The 15,316-nt window shown below is 43.4% G+C and overlaps 1 long non-coding RNA gene across 2 annotated transcripts in view; it reads left to right on the top strand.

Annotated features, from left to right (window-relative positions):
* The window catches only part of LOC141374397 (uncharacterized), a 122,991-nt gene that overhangs the window by 83,507 nt on the left and 24,168 nt on the right, over positions 1-15,316 (top strand). Inside the window, exon 4 of one of the 2 annotated variants that reach the window (XR_012381231.1) lies at positions 10,589-10,679. The exons of the other annotated variant lie outside the window; for it this stretch is intronic. This is a non-coding gene — a long non-coding RNA (uncharacterized lncRNA). Of the gene's footprint in view, positions 1-10,588; positions 10,680-15,316 lie in introns of those variants that run through there. 2 annotated transcript variants of the gene reach the window in all.

Below are 15,316 nucleotides of genomic sequence, written 5' to 3'. Positions count from 1 at the left end.
TTATCTTCTCAGTCTTGGTGATGTGACCGTCCCCATGCCTGAGTTTGATTTATTTAATTCCAGTGTGCCCTTAACATGTAACTGCTTGAGTTGTTTGTCAAAGGAATGTGGTCATTTTTTTAATTTCTAAGGGAAATTTATATTGATTTAATGTTATAACTCAAGAAACAGCCCAGGAGACTTTTCTCAAAAAAGAAATATGTGCATATGCATGCAATCTATATGGACAGGTTGATTGTATGCAAGTATGTCCACGCTTGAGCTGAGACCAAGCCTTTGGGTCTCTGTTCTGGCCAAGGAGCTATTCTTGTTTTCTGGAGCGCCAGTGGAATGATGGGAGCCCTGATGGTCTCTGTCGGTGCAAAAACTTCTGAGATCAAATTAGTCCTGCGAAAGTGAGGAGGGTGTCTGGATGGAGCAGCTCCGCCAGCACCCCTCAGCAGCTCCAGGATGATAATGCCCAAGCCAGCAGTGAATAACCTAATCAAGCCGTTAAAGGAAACAGAAGCCCTCTGCCCTGTTTGATTTTTTCCCATAATGATATAAAGTGCAGTTTAATGAAGTCAGAGGGGTCCTGGGCCTCTCGGCGTGGTCAGTCTTGGGAGGCAGTGCTATTGAGTCTGTTGCGGATGTTCATTACCAGCCTGCTGCTGGCTGCCCAGCCAACAAGCAGGTCCTGCTAGTGAGCTGCCTTGTAGCCATGGCTTTCTGGGGCAGTTTTCTGGTGGCTGTGGCCCTGCCTGCATTTTGTCTACATAAATTAGACCTTGTGCAGCATATTGGCCTGTCAGGGGACTAGGAAGAAACTGTATATTGTTTCTGGCATCCCTGAGCCCTTCTGCCCCTGACATCTGCCGTGCCTGTGACAGGGAATACATTCTTGACTCATTATCCGAGCAAGTGGAATCCCACCCTGACAGGACCATTAATCAGAATCAAGCAGTCCAGCAAATAAAAAAGAGAGTGAGCAAGAGAGCATGTGAGCGAGGGAGTGACTACAGAAAAGAAAAGAGACACTTTCTAACTTTGGCTTTGGTGTCATTCGGGGGTCTGGACAACCAGCAATCTATCTTTCTGAGTGACAGACCTGATGGATGGCATTATTTATGCTTTTGTGTATTAAAAGACAGCTCTGGCACTGGCTTGTCATTTTCACAGAGGTTTACAAAAAGTTGAAATTTAATTTGGAGGAAAAGGAGGGCAGGGATCAGTGGAGGCTGGCCATTTGACAGTCTGTGAAGACAAGAGACGGGGCTGAGGGCATGTGAGCCCAGGGATCGCTGGACTGAGGGGGGCTGTGGACGCTGCTGTGGCCTTCCGCTGTGTCTGCACTGACTCTGGATCTCCAGGGCTTTGCAATTTGCATTCAGCATGTGTTAATCGTTTTATTGAGATGAATGTTTGGGTTCTTGCTGAGAAAAGATGGAAATGGAAAATATACTGGAGTGCTTGGAATGGCATCTTACACATATGTGTGGAGATATTTAGATGATTATATCCAAAACCAGAGAAATGCCCTGAATTGGGTGGGACTTCAGCAACATACTTGTGACGCTGCCATCCAGCCAGCACACATGAAGTACTGGATAGCCAATGCAAGTAATTTACCTAATTGCATTGATTAAACCCCCGGGTAGACCTGTGAATTACATATTCACATATATGAGTGTGTGCCTGAGTGCTGGGTGGAGCAGAGAAGGATGCAGAGATGGGTAGGGGATAACCAATTCTGTAGCACACATTTCTCACAAGCTACTTGTCATTCCGACCACCAGTGTAGGACACAGGGGGAGAGGAATAAAAGATATAACTACAAGGTTATAACAATTCATAGTAATTAGTTAATTAATTTAAAACCGATTAATTTTTCCAGCTTTATTGGGATATAATTGACATATAACACTGTATAAGTTTAAGGTATACAATGTGTTGACTTGATGCACTCATCTATTGCCAAGTGATTACCACCATTGTGCTAGTGCTACACCTCCATCACGTGACAAAATTACCATTTCTTTTTTGTGGTAAGAACATTTAAGATTTACTGCCTCAGCAACTTCCGAGTATATGATATAGTATTGTTAACATCACTGCAATGCATATTTATAACCTTCAATCACAACGCTATGCTCTTGAATGCCTCACACTTGGCTATTTCCAAAGACATCTGCTTTTGAATCCACCAGCTAAAATGCATCATTTGCTTTAAATTAATAATGGAAAATCTTCCAGTCCTTGTCTTGTTCACTTTTTCTAAGACTGCCATGCTGGCATGTCGGACCTTCTCCCAGAGTGTCCCGCACCAGGGGTTGCTGTAGCACCAGCAACATTCCCTGGCAGGACAGCGAAGCCCAGCCCGTGGTTCATGAACCACGGACAGAACACAGCCAGAAGTTCAAGTGGGCCCAGCACCAACCTCCAGCCCAACCATCCTCTTCCCAAATTTCTCTTCCTGGAAGGAGGTATATGGGGATCCTCTCATCTGCTGTGTTTTTTGCCAGAATCTCCTAGGTGTTGTCAGCTCTAAGCCTTGACCCTGGAGGATCATGGGGAGGTGAGGATCATTTATAACCCTGAAGAATATACAGATGGCATGGAAGCAAAGGGCAAAGATGCTGCAAGGTAGACTATCTCAAGTTAGGGTTAGATTTAGTCTTAAAGAGAGGGGCTTAGGTCAAGATGAAGGCCTGACATGAATAACTCTACTGTAACAGCAGCCTTCCACTTTAAGGATGGGGTCATGTGCCCCTCACTCCAATGAGCCGGCTGATCAGAGACACCTGGTGCCTAGATTAACAGGCATTAGAACAACAGTTGGCCAGTCAAGAAGTTGATGTCAACTATCAAGCTGAGTGGAACAACCATGACAAAGAATCCTCTTGGGAGGAGGAATTATGTTTCTGTTATGAGGATTTAGACTCCTTAAATCACCCCATTTGTCGGCTTTGTTGTCAGACAGTCCTGGGTTCTAATGTCAGCCCTGCCAATATTTAGCCTTCCAGTTTTTGGTGTCCTTAATCTTCAATAAAATAAGGATAATTATAATTACTTCTTTGAGTTGCAAAGATTAAATGTGAAAATACATGTAAATTATATCATTAAAATGCTGGTATATAGTAGATGCTCAAGGCATATCTCACACTTAAAGAATCCATGGCCCTAAAAGGAACACATTTACCATCTAGAATTTTCAATGATATCTTTAGTTCCTTATATCCACCTAGGAAACCATTCCTTTGAAAGAATACCTGGATCTTTCATCTATCATGACAAAGTGTCATATAGTGCTATGGACTATATCTCAATTTGAAACTAGAAAATTAAGGATTGAAAAAGTGAGGAAAGAGTGAGCTGGTGGTATGTATAAAAGCCAAATATAAAATGGAGGCTTTCTAAATATGGCATTTTATCTTTTGGGAAACACCTCATCATGTCATACTTTAGATCACATAGAGAAGGGTTAGCGTGGGAGGGCAACAGAGTGACAGACTGTGGGACATGTGTCTCGGTGGCCCTGTGGGGCTCTGATGTTTTACCTCTAGAGGAGAGGCTGCCCTGGGATTATGTACAGAAGTTTGGACTTGTCTATTCTAGACATGCCAGCATGCTTCGCCTCTCTGGTATGAACAGTTGCTTCTTAAACAAAAGGAAGAGCAGTGAACTCATCTCCAATAACTTAACTTTAAAGCAAATCAATTAAAATTGATGGACCTCCCTTTCTTCATTGGTAACATGGAGATGATCATATTTTCTTTAGAGGGTCATTAAATTCCAGATATTACGTGGAAAGTGCCCAGTCTAGCACAGTGCTTGGAGTACAGGGTGTTCAAAAAAGGGTCTATTATTATGGCCATAGTCTGGCTCTCGGAAACAGGTTTGCCCAAATGGACTGGGCATTGGCCCAAGGAAAGAATCTGTATGTAGTATAGATTGTGTCCCCTACCTCAAGTGTCCTTTAGGAAAAGCCTCCTTAAATAGATTTGCTTCTCTATATTTTTCCTCCAACTGAATATTTAAGTATACTGAAAGTTTTAGTTGCTCTTGACAACAATGATTAGAAAGAGAGGAGACTGAAGGCTGGGCAGAGACAAAGGGCATGAAGTGGAAGAAGTAATAGAATGGGCATGGGGATTTCTACATGCTGCTTTAAGAGAGGGAAAGAAAATATGGATGAACTAAACCTGGCCTTTGGAGCACATTCTTGTCCTCCTAGGAAGGTGGGGTCTGAAACTTGGGAGAGAGAATGGGTGGAAGTAGGTCAGGGCATCCTGCTGTTTTCTTGTGTGAAGTTAGCAAGGGTGGAACAAGGCTCCATCGGGGAGCAGGGGGGCGGATTGATAAAGCCTCACTTTTTCCAGTGTAGGAGTCCAAGTTCCTCTTCATCTCTAGGTCTTTGGTGGGATCCATCAGGAGAGCGTCAATAGCTGAGTCATTATAGACAAGACCCTGAACATCTGGATGGAGGAGCAGCCACAGAGGGAGAAAGCCTGTTGGTATCCATATTATCTGTGACTAATTAAAAGACCTTTATATGCATCCCACTGAAACTCAGAGACTGAAAATATTCCAGTATGGGGGGCGGGGGGAGTGGTAGAATAAATGGAAATCAACCGTAAAGTAGCCAATTGTAATAATTAAACATCTGCAAAATCTTTTGATAGTTTCTTCAGTATATTGTTTTCATTATTTTAGTAAATCTAAAAATACTCTTTAAAAAAGGCTTCCATTATCCTCCTTGTCCCTTCTATTTTTCTGAGAATATTTTAAGACTCTCATTTACAAATTCTCCTACTACGGGGATTTTAAGGCTTGGGAAGAAAAAACTATAGACATCTGCCTTATTATTTTCCTGGTGGGGTAGATGGGTAACTTTCTGCTGAATAGGTCAGCCAACTGCTAGTGGAATGGCAGATATGTCACTCACCAGCCATTCTGAATCTTCTCTGGACTAGTCCTATGACCTAAAGCCAATCATTTAACCAACCACCCCTCCCCCTGCACCCTGCCCAGATCCCAAGCCTTGGTCATGTATTTTAAAATCCTGATATACTGCTTTCATGGACTGTTGAAAGATGCATGCAAATTTCTTAGCAGAGTGTCTGGCTCTTCCTAGAAATGCTTTCTATTCTTATTATCACATTCCTATGACAGCAGTCATCAAGTACAAACGGAAAGTCTAGAGCTGATATGTTTTACTTGAAGGAGAGTAAGAGAAGAGCCATGTAGAATTGGACGATGAAGCGAACAATCTCAGGGAGATGTGCTACCATAATTTATTTCCATCCAACTCTTAGCTGATCTGCCTGGTGCTGGGGATGTAGAGGTGAAAAAATATAGTCCCTGCCCTCCCAGTCCAATGGAGGAAATAAACATATAAAAGCACAACCCCTATGGGGATAGACACACAAGAAGAAAGGGATCTGCAAAGGAACACTGCCTATAAAGCCTCTGGGGCCTGTTAGCTGGCTCCAGGTGGCCTTTTCTTTGCTCTTTGGACAGCTAGGAGTGGTATGATTATTTGCTACCTGGAAAAGGGAGCTCTTTCTTGCTTTCAGCCCAGAAGTTCTAAGTCCTCAGTATCCTCCTAGGACAAATCTCTATTAGGCAGGCAATTTGCTTCTGGGTCCCTGAAGTTCATTTGGTGGACTCAGCTGTTTGTGAAACCCAAGGGAGTTATTCATTAACATCAGTAAGAAATGCTTGACTAACATCTGGCTTGTTGGGGGCTGGGCTTGGTTAATTCTACTTGGAACAACACCAATATTAGTTCTGCTTGGATTAACACCAGCACTAATGATGACATAAGACTCTTACTTCATTAGCCTGATGAAGGGAAAATCTTGCATGTTCAGCCTGAGCCAAGGTCCAAGACTCGGGACGTGAGCCTAATGAGTGAATCAAGCTAACCGGACAGAAGAAATGACCCAAGCATAGAGGGAGGTGCAGCAGTATATTGCAAGGGATACTCTGAGCCCAGACAGATGTGTTGGGAACACCTAAGTGTTTTAGAAGTTATATTGAAGAAGGCATACTGACCAAGTCTCATTTTTTTAAGGGTAGTTACAGCCAACCAGAGAGCTGCTTTGGTTTTTATATCTAAAATGTTCAAATGCCTACTGATACAGGGACAAATGGCTTGTGCTCTGGAAAGAAAACCATCAGCAGTTTGATTGGAGTCCTTATTTTCCCCACTAAGCCCTCTCTCCCCACCACTGGGTTCAAACAAATATCTACTTACACGCAGAATTTTCCCACTCTCCACTCAGACTGCAGATTGGCATGTGTCTTAAGTCTCGTGAAGTGCCAGAGCTATAGAGATGGATGAGGTGGACATGCCCCCCTTTAGGGAACTCAGACTGGAATCAGGGGTTTCTTGACAAGTAAGCAGCACACAAAGGATATCAAGGTCCTGCTGATGGAATAGCACTTCTCTCGGACTTGGGCAGTGCAAGGAGTGGGAGAAGGAAAGCCCCGAAACTGGAATGAATAGGAATTACTCAGGAGAAAGATGCTCTGGCAAAGAGGCCAGCTACTGAAGACCCTCCAGAAGAGGGAGCCTGGTGGCTACAGGGGCGGAGAGCCCTCCAGTGGGTTCTGCACTGGAACTGGGAGTAGGGAGAGCAGAGTGGAGAAACTAGCAGGATCTAATCATAAACTGCCAGATGTAGTGAAGAGTTTGTCGACATCTTCATTTCAGATGACATCTTTGAGACTCTCCAGCCTAGAAGCATGGTCAGAAATTCACTTCAGGAAACTGGGAAGTCCTACCAGCCAACCTATTCCTACTACTCTTTCTCGGGTTTCAGATATTTAGGAAGCTTGTGGCTTTGCAGTGTAAGTTCAGATTCCACTATACTTCATTCTTTGTCCCAACCTGGAAATGACAAGTGTTGGGGGCAATGGTTCTGGTCCTGCTGCCATTCTGACCCAGACATGCCAGGACACTCATTAATGGCTGCCAATCCAAGAAGGCTGCGAGCCCAGAGAGCACTCTCTGCTCAGGAGCTCCCCTTGGAGACAAGACGCACCTTCCTTGGGGTTTGGCTACCTTCACCTGATTCTCAGCTGTCCAGAGTCACCCAATGCTCAGCCCCAACTTAAAGAAAATTTTTTTTAAAAGATTTTATTTATTTATTTGAGAGAGAAAGAGAGAGAGAGAGAGTGGGAGGGGTGGGGATGAGCAGAGGGGTGGGGATGAGCAGAGGGAGAGGGAGAGAGAGAATCTCAAGCCAACTCACCGCTGAACACAGAACCAGATTCGGGGCTGGATCCCAGAACCCCGAGATCATGACCTGAGTGGAAATCAAGAGTCTGATGCTTAATTGACTGAGCCACCCAGGCGGCCCGCAATTTAATAAAATTTTATTCATCTCTACTGCTTGCGTAACACTGACGTCTCCTGTTCATGTTTATGCAAAGATAACCGGCCACTATTTAAGTAATGGAAAGAGTCAACAAACTTGCTGCGACCATTTTATCTGCTGTCATCAAGTGCTTCCAATGCCTCAGAAAGTATTTCCCCTTTTGTTTACATATTGCGTCGAGTCACTAGCGGCAGATGAACCCAATAGCCGCACAGGCTCAGCCCCAGCTCCAGATCCATAGCAGGCAGCAGAATTCCTGAGTATCGTGGGAGGCTGCGGTCTGATTCCAAAACCAAATATCTGGTGACGGCAGGATTCGAAGACTACAGCCTAATCCCCCTGAACAAACAGGAAACAGTTTGCTAGTAAAACTAAGTTGAGTTTATTACAATTGACAATATTAAAATTAAAAGAAGCAATTGTTTATACTGGCTTTGCTTTTCACTGACCTGATGAGATGCAAAGGGACAGTAGGAAAAGCTGGTGACTTTGTTGTGTTTTTGTATCTGTGGCAGAGAGCTGAGGTCTGAGGCCTTTGTTGGTTCCCTGGGCCGCCAGGGGAGTGTGGAGGGGTGAGGCTGGGAACCACCACAGGGTGAATTCTGGGTGCTGAGTTCTCTCACTTTTTTTGCTCCTGATTTGCTAATGGTCCCTGAACAGGAGGCTTCCACTGCCCTGTGGCAACCCCTGGTAATAAGAGGAAATGGCCATAAATGATCAGTGGGGTCTCTGCAAATGTAAGACTTAATGAAGACATCAAATGAAGAAATAGAAAGTCCAGTTTTAAATCCGAGTTTTCTCGGCAGTGAGAACATCTGTTCTAGGAGGTCTGGCTTGGGAGGTGAAAGGATCAGTTTAGATTTGGAACAAGGAGCTAAAACTTTGAAGGAGGTAATCACCGCTGATTAAGAAGAGTGAGGTCACCTCTGAGGTCCCCATTTATAGAAGTCCATCTCAGATATTACTTGGGTTCCACATTACATCGAAGCTAATATTACTTTCCAGGGGATCTAATGTTGATTGAGTGTATATATGAAATGAATTATATACATCATTTATTTAGTTCTGAAACTGTGATGTAGAAACTGGCCCTTCCTATAGAGGAGAAGAGTTGGGCTCACAGAGATTAAGTCACAGAGTGAAGTATTGGAGTGGGGACTTCATTTGTCTGATTACAATACTTATTCTTTTTCCACTATACTTCCCAAAGGGTGTGGAGGAATGTGATGGGTTTTAATAAATACTTTACTTTATTGTAACTTTACTGTAACTGCCTTTTTTATGTTGTTTTCTGGGGAGAGAAGTTGGAAGGCCCAATCCCACTGGATTGTCCTTTGTGGTAGATGCTCCTCCCCCCACCTCTGCCCCATAGGCCCTGGAGGGTTAACCATGTCCCTGTTCCAGATACTGCCTCGGCCACCCCTTTCTGCAAAAGGAATACATGCATGTACACACGTACAGACACACAGACACAACCTTGAATAACATTTATTTACTTTTTTAAAGGATTTTATTTATTTATTTGAGAAAGAAAGAGAGAATGAGAAAGCACAAGTGGGGGGTGGTGGGGCAGAGGGAGAAAGAGAAGCAGACTCCCTGTTCAGCAGGGAGCCCGACGTGGGGCTTGATCCCAGAACCCCGAGATCATGACCTGACCCGAAGGCAGACACTTAACCAACTGAGCCACCCTGGTACCCCTGGAATTACATTTTAAAATCATTTGCCACTCATCTGACTTACCCCTAGCCCCTGGATTTCTCCCCTGGCTACAGGAGAGGATATCAAAGGGGGTGTACCTTCGAAGGGGGGTGTAGAGATCATAATTACATTATGTTTATAACTAGTTATTCACTGGTCTATGAACTGTCTCAGCTTCCAAAGTACCCCAAATTTTAGTTCCCATGCTCTGCTTTCATTCTAATGTCAAAGTACAACACAATTTGGAATTATTTTCTGAGCCAATTAGCTTAAATCTAACATCTTTTGGTCTTGCATATCGGATGCTCTCACGAAATCCACATTCTGGATTCCGGCAAGGATTAGAACATCCAGGGCTTCCCTCTCTGTAGACTTCTAGTATGTGACTCACATAGTAATATAACCCATCTCTATGACTTCCCCAGAGCCGCTGTAAAATTTACTACAAGCTTGGTGGCTTAAAGCCTAAATAGAAATTTATTCTTTTGCAGTTCTAGAGGTCAGAAATCTGAAACCAGGGTGTCGGTAGGCCGTACTTCCTCCAGATGCTCTAGGGGAGAAGTTCTTCCTTGCCTCTTCTGGCTCCTGGTGGCCGCCGGCAGTCCTTAGCTTGTGCAGCATCCCTCTTTGCTCCATCTTCACCCTCTCCTCTGTGCATCCGTCTCAGAACTCCCTCTGCCTCTCACCTGTGAGGATACCTCTGATCGCATGTAGGGTCCATTCTCCCCCAAAACAGGAAATGCTTCTCCTCTAAAGATCCTTAATGTAATCACAGCTTTTGCCATATAAGGAAATATTCTCAGGTTCCAAGGATGAGGAAGCTGTGGGGCCACCACTCAGCCCACTAGACCATCTTTGCTTCTTGCATTATCCCCACCTCACACCATCAGTCCTTGTTGCGTGGCATGTCTGCTCCTTCTTGAGCCACATTGCTAAATGATTTATGATCTTCTGTTCCAAGAGGCAATGGAGCATCATATCCTTGCTTTTAATGTGTGTGTGAGATTACAAGTAAGTATCACTATATTTGATCCTCAGATTCTTTTCAGTAAAATGGGGATTCTCATCCCTATTCAATTTAATCACATAAAATCATGTATTGAGAAAGCCCTTTTTGAAATTACAAAGCGCTGTACAGATTGAAGTTCATGTTATTAAAATGACTGAATACCCATTGTCCTCCTCTTCTGATACCCACACAATTGGGATAAGCCATGGGATATAGATGTCTCACCCACTGTGACCCCAGGAGCTCATGGTTGGTTCCATCACCTTCCTTTATGCAGCATGACAGTGGAGATGGCATGGGAGCCAAAGGACACATCCCAGATTTGTTTTCTTTTTTGCGTCCTGCCAACTAAAGTGGTATATTAATCAGGACAGGATAACTGCTGTAACAAACAACAAATTTCTGTTGGCATAATAGAACAGAATATTTCTTTCTCATGTCACAGTCTGAAGCAGGATGGGGAGAGAAGGCAGGTGGCTGCAACTCCTTCTATCCTGTGACTCTGCCTTCCCCTTAGGCTTCAGAATCCTCTGCTCCATTCGATGCATCCAGCCTGTTGATGATTGAAAGGAAAGTCTAGAGGACTACATGGGAGGTTGTAGAGGTCAGTACTAGAGATGGTGTACATCACTTTTACCTACACCCCATAGGCCAGAATTCAAGCACATGGCCTCACTTAACTTTAAGGCAAATGGGAAATGTAGCCCAGTGCTATACCCAGTAGGAAAGAGAGAAATACATATAATGCTGAGCCCTAGCAATATCTGCCAAAGTGGAATCCTTTAGCATGATTTAGAGATATTTAAATTAGGATCAATTTTCCTTGGTGCACAGCCAGAAACAATAGACTAAATCTAAAAGATATTAGGCATTACTCAAAGCAAGTGTACGTGTGTACACACGTACATATTCTATACCTAATGGATGGGTGAGGTTCTTAGATTTATGTGTAAGTCAGTTGTTTAAAATTTAGACACATTTCTTACATACCAGAGGAAGATGTAGTGTATATCAGTTAAGGTATAAGACTTGGAATCAGATAGACTGGGTGCAAATCCCAAATCACCATTAGTTAGTTGAATAGCCTTGATAAAGGTACTTAATCTAGCAGCTTTCAACACTTTTTTTTAAGATTTATTTATTTATTTTAGAGGGGGGCAGGGACTGAGGGAGAGAGAATCTTAAAGAGACTCTACACTGAGCTTGGAGCCTGATGCGGGGCTCGATCTCCCCACCCTGAGATCATGACCTGAGCTGAAACCAAGAGTCAGATGCTTAACCGACTGGGCCACCCAGGCTACCCTCAAACACTTTTGAATATGCATACACACGTACATATATAAACATACCATGTATGTGCTTAATACACATATATATGTGTATGTGTACGAGTATATATACATGCATGTGTATATATGTATATAGATGCTGTATGCATTTAGGCTGGTGGAATCAATGTCATTGACTTCATTCCTAGTGATGGGTCATGACTTTCATTTGAAACCACTGACTTAACCTCTCATTAGTCTCGATTTCCTCAACTGAAAAATGGGCTTATTCCATTAAACAAACTAACATTCATAAAGGATTTCACAAAATGAGCATTTAATATATGTCAGCAATTATTATTATTATTTTGCTGTTTTTAAATGATAGCTTGCTAAAATTCACACAACTAGTGAGAGGTAAAGACAGAATGCTAGCAAGGAATTGTTGCCCCTTTCCATGTTAGCACAGTGGGATCGTTTAATTCTTCCTTTTTTTCCTCTCTTCATTCAGTCAAATAGGAAATATTGATTTAGTGCAAAATATGCACCAGGCAGTGTGATAGCACTGGGAATGGAAGAAGGAAGAAATCATGGTGGCTGTTCTTATGCACCTTGGATATCTAGAAGTGTGCTGTGCAGGACAGTGGCCACTCACCATATGTGGTTATTCGCATTTATATTTCAATTAATTAAAATGAAACAAAATTAAAAAATCATCCCCTCAGTCACATTAGTTGCATTTCAAGTGTTCAAGCGCCATGTGTGGCTAAGTGGCTGCCATACGTGACAGCGCAGGTGTGGAACATCTCCACCATCACAGAATGTTCCGAAGTATAAACAAAGTGCCTTGATAGAATGGACATCTATTCTTCAAATTTGGAGGATGAGAAGAGGAAGAGATTTGACATGAAATGGCCTTCATCCTCTGAGGAGTCTTCAGGATTTCCCAACCATTTCAGAATGGGGATAATGGATCCAGCTCTGTGCTACTCTTGGTTTGCCCTCTTTCCACATTCCTGGGCAGGTACCTTTGCTGCGTGCAACTCTTTTGTTCTTTGCTGAGGGGTATCCCTCACAATATCTGAGCAGCAGCACCTGGATTAGAAAATAGAGCCCTATGCATGAGGAAACAAAAAGGACATGCCTGATTTTAAATACAGATGTCGGTCCCAGTTGGTCCCAGGTCACTGCCCATGCAGCCCTGCCCGAGGCTGTATATAACAAATCCTTTTCTCTGTAGCCAGTGAAAGCCAGACCTCGTGTTTCTCTGGGAGCATCTTGTCCACTGGAGTGAAGGTCTAGGGAGTGTCTGCAGGTGCACCTCACCCCAGAGCCCTGCTGAACATAGGACCATCACTGTGTGTTGACAAAATGACTGAACCCTTGTTCCTGTGGGAAGTGGAGCTTGCCTGCTCAGCCAGTGACCTTGATTGCTGTCTGACAACTTCCATCCCCTATCTTCAAGTGTCAGAGTCACTGGATGTTCATCAGCGAAACCCCACATTAAGTTGGAAAATTTTCCCTAAACATCCAGTCCTGACAGCTCTCTGATGCATAAACCTCCCAAAGCCCAGAAGCATCTTTCCTGATATGCTGTCCCCACCTTAAGAGAGTATCCATGCCAGGAACTGTCAGGGAGCAGAAACGAGTCTGATTTGGGCATAATGAGTTGGTGTGGATGGGATCCACTGTATTTAATGTGATGGAAAGAGCCAAAACTTTGGAAACAGGGCTGGGTTCAAAATCATAATCATTTACAAACTGAGAACTTGAATAAGTTACCTATTCACTCCCACTGTTAGGCCCTTTGATCTCCATACGAGGATCAAAGTGGACATGCAAGCTCTCTAGGATTTAATTGTCCAGGAGGTAAACAGGTGGAAAGAGACTTACACATAACTGATAATAGCTTTTTTTCCCCTTCTCCTCCACTTTCTATCCTAGAGGCTTACCTATCTTGGCTTTGGCTAACTCTGCCCTTGAATCAGTTCTCCCCGTGTGCTCTGTCCCACAGTTCCTAACCTTCAGATAATAAAGGGGACCATCCAGGGGAAGAGTGATGCAAACCCCCATCTGAGTGAGGGCTGGTGTTTCATTCCCTAGTGCAGTGGGGTGAAATTTTGATCTGGACGAGGACTGATGGTGGTTTTCTGTCTTTCATGCTAATGGATAAGAGCCTTTCGCCTCTGAAGGCAAGTTCACGTGGGACCATGGAGCTTATGAACCAGGAAAGCAGATTATGAAAAAGGAATGGTTATATGCTTATACAAACAGTCTGTTTATTTGGAACTCTGCAGAGAACAGTCTTTCCTATGGGGATGAGAAACATAAATGAACTCTCTTCTGAGAGGAAATATGAGAGGGTTGACAGATGCATTACTGGGATCACAATGGTCCTTGTTCAGGTCTTTAAACACCTAAGCTCTTTCCTACCATATGATCCTCACATATGCACTGACTTCTTCTTTCAGGAATGCTCCTCTCCTCTCAGTTGGTTTTTGGTCAAGCCCTATTCAACATTCATTTCTCAACTATCAGTGTGGCCATTCCGGATACTCCAATAAAAACCATGGTGCCTGCCTATTCTTCTACCTCATACCACATGTTTTATTCATAGCACTTATGAAAATATCGAATTACCATATGTATTAATTTGCATGATTATGTAATTTGTACCTCTTAAACTGGACTATAAGCTCCATGAAGCCATGGAAACATTCTCCAAGCATGAGCTCATGCTGGACTTTTTCTCCTCTGTATATGCAGTAGCATGGTTCTTGGTCTTATGGCATGTGAGTCCTTGATAGTGAGAAGGCTGTAGTTCAGGTATACATTAGTTTTCATTGCCCATTCTCATTCTGAACTCTGAGCTTAGATATGAAAAACTTCAAAGCTGGGATTGAGGATTGAATGAATGTAGGCGTTGGTAAGCAAATATGGAGAAAGAAGATTTCATGGGATATAGAATTTCATGGGTCATCAAATGATGACCGAGGAGAGAACTGTCAATCTCAATTAGCAATTAGGAGGAGCAGTGTAACAGCACATCAGTGAGACTGGGGCATGGGGGGAAGGGCAACTCACTAAGGGACTTGCTCAGCCTGCCTGAATTTATTAGTGGGAGAAATGCATTCTTCTTGGCCATGTCCTCTTAAAGTTGTGAATAAGAGTGTGCTTGGCCCAGTAAATATTTGTTGAATGATTGGTAGATTTCAAATGGCCTTGAACTAGGCTAAAAATAAATATTTTTTTAAAAACCCAGGAGAATAAGGCAGAATAGGGGTTTCGTGCACTTTGGTGTAGCTGGGAGCATCCAGCCTTGCCCTACCAGCTGGCTTTTTGAGGAAGGTTGGACTGGATGCTTTCTGAAGTCCTTTCCAGTCAAGTCCTTTCCATGTGTAACTTACATTCATTATGAACATTGCTTCAGCAAGAAAGGGATTCTGAGTTTTAACTGAGGAAATTAGAACACGTCCTCTTCCTGTGGATTAGAGGAATTGATGAGGCTTCTTCCAGAAGGAAGGACTGGGTGATATCCTGACCCAGTCATCTCCAGTGTATTCTGAGGGATAAAGACTGATTTCTCTGGGGGTTGGGGAAGGGTGTAGATGGGAGTAAAGGGGGTGGCTCCAAAGATAAACTCTGACTTCTTTCTCTCTCAAGAGCCATTTATTTGTTGTTTGTATGGCTGGGGATGCTTCTCCAAAGACTGCAATGGAAGTACTGGCATTTCATAACCTTAACGGACTTACTGCCCATCAAACTCAATCTGGGACCCAAGGAAGCAAACTTCTCCATCATCCTTCAGTTCAGTTCACTGCCCTTCTTCCGGTGATGGCTCATCTCAGCACTTCCACACAAGACGTCCTCTCTCTTCACTGACATCTTAGTATTTGCTCCACCTCTTGTTCTTTCCCTGGATCTTCATCACAGACAACTTTGTGGCAGCATTACCTGGTTGGATTATATTGGCCAAG

The sequence above is a fragment of the Callorhinus ursinus genome, unplaced genomic scaffold (assembly GCF_003265705.2).
Source record: "Callorhinus ursinus isolate GAN/ISIS: 27379988/994484 unplaced genomic scaffold, GSC_fseal_2.0 scaffold17, whole genome shotgun sequence".
NCBI lineage: Eukaryota > Metazoa > Chordata > Mammalia > Carnivora > Otariidae > Callorhinus > Callorhinus ursinus.
Note: the sequence above shows the minus strand (reverse complement) of the source record. Positions and strands in the feature narration are given on the sequence as shown.